Source organism: Ostrinia furnacalis, unplaced genomic scaffold (genome assembly GCF_004193835.3).
Source record: "Ostrinia furnacalis isolate ACB-3 unplaced genomic scaffold, ASM419383v2 OfSCF5129, whole genome shotgun sequence".
NCBI classification, from domain to species: Eukaryota; Metazoa; Arthropoda; class Insecta; order Lepidoptera; family Crambidae; genus Ostrinia; species Ostrinia furnacalis.
In genome coordinates, this window is record NW_021135368.1 from 16057 (window position 1) to 27703 (window position 11647).

Here is an 11647-nt window from a genome sequence, read left to right on the forward strand (position 1 = left end):
TGAAATACGTAATTGATTAAATCAAATAGTATACAGTGTGTCCGGGCATGTAGTGATCAAACTTTAAGGGCGTAATCTATGGACAATTTTATCGGTGAAAATACTTTAAATTTGGGGCTTGACCCATTTCTCGCATATTTACAAGGATGTAAATTTTTAATTTTAAGTTTTCCCTCTTCTTTCAAAAACAAGTGATAGCGTGGGTAACTTAACATTAATAAGCAAATATTTTAGATCATGCGATAGCCAATAAAATTATCTACTAGTGGAAGTAGAAAACAGACACAAGTTTCATACATTTTAAGGAAGTAAGAATGGATTTAATTAGAATTAAACATGATTTTTTTCACACCTTTTTCAGTTATTCCCCAACACAAGAAAAACCAGGTCGTTAAGGTATGTTTTATTTGCATTTTATTATTAGTATTTGAGCCATTCTACAAAACGAATGTAAATTTATTAGTCTTCGTCTATTAGTTTCGACGTAATTATTGAACAGAGATACCCATTCCCAGCGGTTTTCATAGTAATCGGAATAGGTTGTGTGATTCTTTCAGGCAGTGCATTTTCGCATGTCGCGTGCGCTTGGACGAATAAACCACTGGACGCGTAACGAGTGACGTTTTCGTCTTTACCCCGCTAGCACTTACCAAGGCTAAATTAGCCATGGTAAATGTTGTCAGGTTGTCACTTTGTCAGTATGACGCGAGCTCTCGAAGAGTAAAAATATCACGAAAAATGGGTAAATGCGCTGTACTTTATTGCAAAAATTATTCCGGTCACACAAGAAATGTTTCTTATCACGCGTAAGTACATTTTAAATCTATTATAGTAGCTATTTTTTCGTAAAATAAATGAAATTTGATATGTAAACAAAATATGATTACGTCATTTTAAAAAGTACTCATTGTACATGTAAATGCTTAAAACATGTACTAGCATATTTAATTTGGTTGGATTATAGGTGTCATTCATTCATTCACATCTCATTTTTTATGACGTAAAGGGCTTGAAAAATGTCGATAAGTTTATCGATATACCAAACAAACTGAAACTGAAATTATTCAAATTAATTTTAGATTTCCAGTGGATCCAAATAGAAGGAGAAAGTGGATAGAGGCAGTCAGAAGACAAAATACGTGGACTAAAAACCACTGCATTTGTAGCATTCATTTTGCGGAAGAATGCTACAATGCCAATTCTACGAAACAGAGAAAACTGCACAAAGATTCTATACCTACATTGAATTTGCCTAAAAGACAATGCCGGAAATTGGCGTCTTTTTTTTTTCGCGCGGCCATCGACCAAACTTTGTTTTTTGATTACAAAATAGTGTAATAAATCAAACTTACTATGACATGTATACCTCTAAACTCAGTCTGAACTGAGTTATGAGCATTAGAAGTTTGATGATTTTCATACTAGATTTGCTTTTTGCGCGCAAAGTTTTGTAAGAAATTGCAACAAACTAGTGAGATTGTATGTGTAAACAAACAATACCATCCATTAAAGGCTCCAGACATCAGTATGGAGCAGAATCAGTGCAATAAAAAATAGCGCAATATTTTGTTGCAATTTCTTACAAAACTTGCGCACAAAAAGCAAATCTAGTATGAAAATCATCAAACTTCTAATGCTCGTAACTCAGTTCAGACTAAGTTTAGAGGTATACATGCCATAGTAGGTTTGGTTTATTACACTATTTTGTAATCAAAAAACAAAGTTTGATCGATGGCCGCGCGAAAAAAAAAACTTCAAACTCGGTACTTCTTTCCCAATTCCATAAAATTCAACTTTTAGAAAGTGACAAAAAACTTTAAAATAGGTAGTTGAAACAAACCACAGCTAATTTTCATAGTGGACTGTACTATACGATAAACATGTCAGTCAATTTGACAACCTTTATTGGAAACATTTTCAATGAAAATATTGTCCGAACCCTTGGTATTTCTCTTCGACAAATATTTTAACACATTGTGAACCACTTTTCTTTCACGACTATAAAAAGATTTTAGCAATTTCATTCACAAAATCAATTGCGCACATTTAAAATAAAGTTTGTTTACAATTTGACAACAATAGACTGACATGCAAGGTGACATATCAATGAAGTTTTTAGTTACTGTTGCCATTAAAAGAAATTAGTACCATTAGTTTTCCGCAATATGGCGAGGGTTTTTATGTTCCTGGTCAGGCTATACAATTATCATTGGATTAATTTGTAATTTCTAATGTTTTTAAGCAATTATGATTTAATATAAACGGCTGCGGTTACTTTTGTAAAAAATAGATTAAACAATTTAAAATAATTTATTTTATTAAATTATTTTAACCAGATATTGCAACAAATAGTCATATTTATTGAGCTCTTCGATAACATTACTAAGATATGACAAGAGATTGACACATTTGACACAGAATTTTGACGAATCTTCCGTCGACTGACCTCACTTCAAAGTTCGAAGAACCGCGGGTTAAAAACGGGGTTATCGACGTAAAAATTCATAATAAAAAATAGGTATTACCATAAAATAAGTACTAGTTACATGCAGCGCAGAACCGTTCGCTATGGAAACCCTTGGGGGAGACCTTTGTCCAGCAGTGGACGTCATTTTGGCTGAAACGAGTGAAGTCAGTAAAGCACTATTACCTACTTATTGAGCTCTTTGATAGAGTAGGACAGTAGGTATTAAGGCGTGACAAAAGATCGGTATTTCATTCACAATCTGACACGCCTTTTTGCCACAAAAACTGTGTCACCAGACAGGTCATGCCCTAAACAGACTCCATTAATTGTCTTTGAACCATAGCCTTGATCGACTCTACTATGTCTATGCCTCGATCGATTGTCTGCAACTCTACAATGTCTATGCCCGCTAATGTCTCAATGCACCGGTGGAAACTCGACACGGGAAACACACTTCTTAGTATGCTACTAGACAAACTGTTCAAATAAAAGTTGTGTCACAGGTTGACCATTAATTAGGCAAGGATTCCTTTCGTTCCCACCGCTGCAACTCCTGTGTAGCCAGGATCTACAATTTGCCCGAAAATTATAAAAAGCCCAACCAGTGAAGTTTGTCCTCTGTCGTTGGATCATTTTTAGGAGATTTTATACCTATTCACTACAGCATTCATAAGTTGTAATAATAGAATCAATCCTTTTTCTTCTTGTCGTATCGATAACAAACCTACACAGTGTCAGGGTCAGCCCAAAACTCTCCGCCACAAGAGTGGCGTTGTCAGTAGTCTTCATTAAATCTTCCTTTAGGTAAGCAATATATTACTCGATTTAACGACAAACACCTAATAACGTTGAAAAATATTGACATTCTTGGTTTACCTTGTTTTCTATTTGCTCTACCGTGTCATTCCGTTTAACGTCCATTCAGGGCCGTCTTTAACCCGCTAGGGGCCCTGGGCACTTAAGGATCAAGGGGGGCCTTATCATCTGGAAAAAGGTCTGAGCAGACGGGGGCCCCCCTCGGTAGCGGGGCTCTGGGCACGTGCCCAGTGGATGGAGGGTTTACGTCCATTTCTCTATAACGTCGAAAAATGCTCAGTCCTTTGTCGTTATAATATGTATAGAGTTTGCATTGTATTTTAGTCAGCCTGTCTATTGATTCTTAAGAAGTCTTCGTACTTTGTGGTTACCTACAATGCGCGTGCGGCGGATGCACGCTCACTGCGCGCGACGACGCGGCGCGAGTGACACGCTTCGGTGGGTTTCTTTATTTTCTTTTTAGTGGATTGTTATCATTTCACCGAAAATAATTCATTGTGGTTGGTAACAGATTAGAGAAAAAAATTAAAGAGGATATTTAATAAAAATTAAATGGATCTTGTCTTCTCTTGTTATGGTATTGATTAATTATAAATTAAAGACTCGGGGACGTTTTTTTTTATTTTATTGTTAGGAAAACAAACAGCATTCTATAACACACATTATAGAGTTACCAATTATATTAAACTTCACATTTGCCAAAAGAGTTTTCACAAATTATTCGATACACCTTTCTTTTAATCAATCTATTTCATGTTCAAGATTGTGTTCTGCATTTATCCGAATTAGATATAAATTCAGTGACTATTTGTGTTGTTTAACCGCACTGTAATTCTACATTCGACAGAGACAAAAAAAAAAGATATTTACATGAGAAAAGTACAGCGAGAGCACTAAACTTCTGAATCACATGATCGGCCATCGCCGTTTCAGCCACTGCTGGACAAAGGCCTCCCCAAAGTCCCCAAGGATGTTCACATAATTTATGAATACTTAAATAGACTCCTTTTTGGTACTTCTATTTGTAATATCTTATGAATTGGACCACTCGTGGAACATTATGCTAAAACCACCTGTCATGACGTCACTTCCCCGTATTGTCGGCCCTTCGCCCTTGCTCGCAACTTTACGAAAGGTTCATAGAAACTTGAAGCAAATTACAATGACTTGTACAAGGTTAATCTACGCTAAATAATATGGTAGTACAGACGGGGTAGGTCAAGCAAAACATTATAACGTCTTATTATTTACTAGCTTTCCGCCTGCAGCTTCGCCCGCGTGGAATTTTGTCTGTAACAGAAAAACTTTATCGCGCGCGTCCGTTTCAAAAACCGGGATAAAAAGTATCCAATGTCCTTTCCCGAGACTCAAACTATCTCTATGCCAAATTTCATCAAAATCGATTCAGTGGTTTAGGCGTGAAAGCAAGACAGACAGAGATACTTTCGCATTTATTATATTAGTATAGATTTTGTGCCAATAGGGCCTTGACTTAAGTAACGAAACCAAGCCGTTCATTTTGACTGATGATGTAGAAAACTGTCAATATGTCAAAGTCGTTAATAATTCCTCTATGGTCAAAGTCAATCAAACGCGCTTGCGTTCTGCGTGAATCTTACTTACCCCCAAATCTCTACAAGATTTGATGACTTTTTAGAGTGCAAGCAATATTCTACGCATCTTGACGACTTGGCGTTTTTACATGAAAATGTTGTAGTGGAAAAATAATGATGTTGATTGATATCAAAATAGAAATCAATACGCTTAGTAGGTAGTAGCAGTAGTAGGTATACTATTTCATAGAGGTCAGTAGGACACAATTTAGTGGGTGGACATGATTGGTATGCAATTTGTAGGGGTCAGTGGTGGCCATTAACTTATTGAGGTAGGCACAGCAGAGCAGACTATCGCCCGTATTCACAAACGATGCTTGCTTAAGCGGAGCAACAAATCGAACACACAGCGTTGAATAGAGCTCTGTGATTGGTTCGTGTGTCACCCTGTGCGTCCACGCGCTCTGTGAGACCTCATAGTAATGTTTGTGAATACATACTCCCATATTACTCGTATATTTCTGTTGCTTAGCAAGCAGGAACTATCTATACTTCTTACTAATATAATCTAGAGCAGACGAGTTTGTTTGCTTGAACGCGCTAATATCTGGGACTACTGGTCAGACTTGAAAAAATATTTTTGTGTTGGATAGCCCATTTATAGAGGAAGACTTTAGGCTATTAACATCACCCTGGGCCTTGTCCTTCAGGCGAGGAGAGCCCCACATAACTCACTGGCTCCCCGGGCGGGAGTATGCAGTTTCATGCATTCTCCAGTCAAAAGTAAAGTAAAGAAAAATGTTGCAAAAACGTACCAAGTCGCGGGCACAGCTAGTTGCTGATATGCCACCGGTATGGAGGTGAAATGAAAGGACTAACAACAAAATTCCACAGCCAACACACCTAACCCGATTGTAGAAAGGAGGGCAATGGATTTCGAATATGATTTTCATTTTGATAAGCATTAACCGCTATCCTGTGGGTAACAATGATTATGTCGTGTAAAGGTACAGAGGTGAAAAAGCGAGTCGTTTTTTACCTATTTTTTTAAACGACAATTAAAAATTAATACAAAAATTAATAAAAATGAAATGTCTAATTTATGAGCAAATATCTCGTAGAAAATGTTGTAATTATTAAAACCACGTCATCTATGATGATGTAAATGGGAAATTTAATGTATTGTAGGTATATTATTCAATCACTGATAATGTTATGTGCTGTATTAATAATTTTATTAGCTTACCTTAAACCAAATACCTATGTGTGTTTGACTTTTTTTTAGCAATTTGATTCCTACACTATTTAATTGTATCACTATCAATTTACAGTTAATTAGAAACTTGAAAAGCTTTTTACTAAAGCACGAATAATTTACGGTTACCTAAAACAATGATGTCATACAATATGAGTCAGTGACTCCGATGACTCAGGAGTCATGCTCGCCATATTTGACTGGCTTTTTTACAGCTGAACTTGACACACTATTTGTTTTGTTGTACTTTTTATGGCCGTTAAAAACAAGCTTTTGCTCACGACTTCTCTTCTTCTCTTCTTTGGGCTGTCTCAGAAAGTAACTCGTGCATTTGTTATAAAAAACAGGGAATTAAAATATAAACTACTAACTTATGTCTGCAGCTGTCACAGGTAGACTGTCGTGTACATCCTCCTTTCCAAAAATGGGATAAAAACGGGATATTCCCATCTTCCTTCGACATGCTCTTGGCTTTCCATCTGATTTATGAGAAAATAAAGGTTTTCGGGGGAAGACTATCCTTTTCCTTCCTAGTTCCTCTTTACCAAACTTTCAGTGGCTTAAGATTGAAAAGGTAACAAACAGACAGAGTTACTTTCGCATTTAATACATTAGTATGGATGGATAAGGCTGTATAGGTATATTGAACCGATTACATGCCCTCTTTGGTTTTAAAGTTATTGTCTTTGCTTGGCGTGCCAGACTTGTGAGTCATTCGAGCATTGCTTTGTATGGACGAAGGCATGTTAAGGTAAACAACACTGTGGGACTTTATTTGGTTGTAATAGGGGTGATTTAACAACCAAATGTAAAGCTTGATGTTTTGTTGTCTGTACAAGACGACTCTTTTCACATACGTCTAGTCGCTGATAGAGCTCTGAAAATTAAGACTCTAGTCTCCAAAATTATGATTCAAAGTTGAGAGTAGTTACATCACTAATTAGACATCTGCTAACTACTAGTTATTTAATTTTTAGCGTTAAGAGTTGCATCTCAAGAAACTAATTTGAAAATTATTAAATAATTTGAAAAAATCGAACTACCTAAGGCGGGAACCTGAACCCACGACCTTCTTCGGGAATCTTCTTCTTCGTGGGTTCAAATCCCGCCTTATTTATAATTTTCAAATCTGTTAACCACTGTTAAAAAGATTCTCACCATTCCTTCGTTACTGCCATAAAATGCTTTTCAAAAGATTTATTCCATATCCGTTTATTGGTGAGCACTTATATAAATAAAAAACGTATGTTTATTTTTCGTGTTTCCTCAGAAAATACGAAGCTACTGGGATTCGAATTTACGACTGAAGCGAGGCTTCTCGAGTCTCGACTATCATCAATCATTTTAGAAAATCCATAAAGAATTTGATTTATTGGGGTCAGTTGAATATTTACGCAACCTCCTTTTAAGACGATTTAATGCTCATAAAAAGTTTATGGCGCTTAATAAATAATAAAATAATAAAACAGGTGGTTTTATTGCCCCCAAACATGCAGATACGGCATTCTTACAACAATGCCCGATTTTGTGAACCTACTTTTGGTTTGATTGAATTTGGTTAACAAATGTAACCTTCATTTGATTCTAATACATACTTACATATTCATAGATACTTAATAGCATTCATTATTGGAGCTAATCTAATATCAATGTTTGTTTTTTAAGTTTCAGTTAGTTATTTGGCAGATAAAGAGCTATCTAAGAATCGGTGACTCTTTTGCCAGATATTTTAGTATGAGACCTGAGAAATGTCTTCATTAAATCTATTAATTTACGTGAGATATTGAAAAAAATTAAAAAACAGACACATGACCTAGAAGCTAGATTACGATTATTGTTACAAGAGGTGTATTAAGGGCAATTTTGTGACTTTTTTTATGCAGAATAAGGCAGGTACTTGACCGCAATCAAATACAATAATAAGGTTAACAATAAGATTAGTTGCCAACCAAATTAAGCAGTATCAACCGATTATGTTCTTTGACTTCTGTACCAAAATCTGATAATAATCTTTGACAGGATTCGATTAAAATTCCTTTCAAGCTTCGCACAATGTTGAAATGTCAAATAGCAAATACCTAATAGCAAACTATGAAGTGGCATTTCATAAATCGTGAGTGTTAGATATGAAGGCCGATCTTCTTGTCTAATTTATGACGATCAACTTATTTCATTAAAATCTATCTTGGTCAATACATCATCAATTCATTGTCTCCACTGCAGGAACAAAACCCTCTCTTACCCATGGCAAATAGAGGATTTGGCCTACACTCCCCATGCTTTTGCCAGGATATTCATTAGGGTATTTGACACCATCAATCAATTGACGTACTTTTAAAAACTGTCAAAACGAGACTCCTATAGATTTTTATATTTTATATAATATGACATCACTGTTTTGCCAACTTACTGACAAACTTTTTATCAAATACAAAGCAACTAAAAATCTTAATCTAATTTTACAGGATTTAAAATTGATTTAATTTTTAAGACCGAATGAAGTGTGTTTTTAAAAAAGTTGTGCTTTAGAATTAAGTTTTAATGGTGTCAAAAACCCAATTAAACACAATGTCCCCAAATTGGGTTCATGCCTAACTGTCCACCCACGTCAAAAATAATTATATCGGACTGTAGGTTACAGTGCTGTCGCCAAGGCCAGCGAATTCAGTGAAAGCGATGCCGCATTACCAAACGCGTCTAGGTAGATCAGTGTTGTAACATCGATTGTCCACTATCGATAAAGGCATAAATAATAGTATCGATAGTTTATCGTTAGTATCGCCATATGCAAAATAAAAATCAAAATTTTGTTTTGTTCTCTAAAGCTTATTAAAAAATGGCAACACCTTGTAATTTCACCCTGTATAGGACGATATGGACCCTGTTGGGCGCAGCAAAAATGTGAGGAGAGGAGAATGCAGATTTATACTCGCAGACTCTCTTTGAAGTACTCTTGGGTAGTATAGTAACTTTTAGCTATGAGCATATATTTAAATTAAAAAAAAATATCTTTTTCCGGGCGGCTTATTGTAATACTTTTGAATTTTCACGCTAATTATCGATACTGTCCACACATTATTTATTATTAGACATGGCAATACTATCGATATTTTGAATATTGTTCGTGGTTTACAACACAAAGCTTAGATTGCATCTTATCAAACGCTTTGTAGGTTTTGCAAACGGAATGCCATCCTTTTACAGTTAGTGAAGATGAAACGGTGCTGTGAAATCGAGAGGTTTTTATTATACCGTGTTTATGGGTCAATAAATAACTTATAGACTCTGTGCTCTAGTATTTAGAACACCTGTCTCATACAGACCTAGAGAAGAGACCCACTAAAATATTCATACATTTTTTAAACGTGAGCGCGTTTGATGTAAACTCACAACCCACACTGCACTGTGGGGGCAAAAAATCTGCTCGGGTTGCTTGGTGACCGTCTCTGTGGTCTAGTGATTGTTTTAGGCCGAGAGGTCTCGGGATTGGTCCCCAATGGGAACCATAAATTTTCTGCCCACTTTGGTTGGTTATAGAGCTGTTCTAAGTCCGCCTGGCTAGCTACCACCATCTTACCTAAGCCTGTCGACATAACAATGTTAATAGCATAGTGTTTCGGTAGTTGGAGGTAAGATAGCCATTTCCTCTGTGGTTGAGGATTCCGGGTAAAGCACGCTTCCACCTTCGGCTTGATCATCACTTTCCATCATTTGTGATGCAGGCCAAGAGCTTCGCATGTTTGGATTAAAAAAAGTATAACTCACTGCCTTATCTTTTGTGTAATTACTGATTCTTTCTCTTTCTTTTTATGTGGTGTACCTTGAAGTGTGTTCTATCTATCTTCTATCGAATTTAAGTACAATATTATTTAATGAATTAATAAAACGGATGATGTGACACCACCTATCAACACAATAAAGAGCGTTCGAGATAATAAACAAGTCCAGGTTATTACAAATTAATTTCACGAACATTTTCATCAATATTGTTAGACGAGTTCAAGTTTTCAACACGTTTGATTGATGAAGAATATCACAATAATGTGAAGGAAATAAACAATGATTTTTTTGTTGAAATATAAACATAATTATGTCAACTCTGTATATGAAATAAATATTTTATAATGAAACAAGCTGTGCCCGCGACTTCGTACGTCTGAAAATAGTTTTAATATTAAGTATTTCCCGTTTATTTTTCTTTACTGCTCTGCGCCTACTGGCTGTAAGGTGATGTTATACATAATAGCCTAAAGCTTTCCTAATAAATGGGCTATCCAACACAGAAATAATTTTTCAAATCTGACCAGTAGTTCCTGAGATTAATAACTTCACCTCTGATCCCGGAAACAAGACAATATTAAACTTTCAAAATGTATACCAAAATACGTCGTTTCTTTACAATATAACCGGAGATAGTGGCCTACAAACCATATTACTTTGGACTACAATTCTACATTCTACATTCAGCATTACATCATACATTTACATACAACTAGAACAAAGTTGTGTGGCTGGGGAGTGTTCGCGTCTGTCTGTCTGTCACGAGCGACACTTAACACGCGACATAGATTAAGCATAGGGCAGAGTTCAAAATGGTTTTGTGCCTAGCAAAAAATATTATCTTTGAATAAAAAAATGAAATCTTATTGTTTCATAAAGTAATCTTATTTTAAAAGGTTGTAACTGGTTAGGTTTAATTACTTTAAGAGTTATTAAAAAAATCAAATCTTTGAAAAATGCAGAACTGCAGGCAAAGTATAATAATAAGATTTAGTTAAGATTTAGCGTGTATCTGACTGAATTTCAATCAGGACGATTCCAATTAAATCTATCCGTCTCTTTTACCCACATTTAAAAGGCTGGCGTGAGAGAGAGAAAAAATACAATTATTTTATCTTTATGTCTGAGACTGCAGTTAAGTAGGTACAGGTTTTTATCAAAATCACCAATTCGCCCATTACATTTTGAACCGTATATCCTGAACATTAGATTAAAAATCAGTTATTGAGGTTCAATTGATTTATGTATTCGAATTGTGGCAAGTACATAACCCAACTAATGTGCTATTAATTTCAAGTACTTACGCAATATACGAGACAGCTGTATGTAGATATGTGTTGCCAATGAATTATGTATGTCAAATTATTGAATATGTATTATACAGGCTGTTTAGATCGTTGGCATCCTTTTAAAATAAGACTACTCATGATACATAAAATGGCAATAATGAAAACCTTGTACAGGCGACAGCAGAACATGTTTAACACTTATTTCGATGTAACAGGTGTTTACAACAAAAATGTATGCTCTGATGACTGTACAATCATTTTAAACTCTTTGTAAGAGCGCACTAATACATACAAATAAATAGTAAAAAATGTAGACAAAAGACTCATTTGATTTGTCTCATATTACATTTAGGGAATGTACCTACTATGTATCTTGTCTCAAATTAAAATGATGCCAATGATTTAAATTTCACCCTGTATATATGACGCTATGTAATCTGCAATTCGCGTACCTAATACGGTCAAACAAAGGTTTTGTTTAAATACC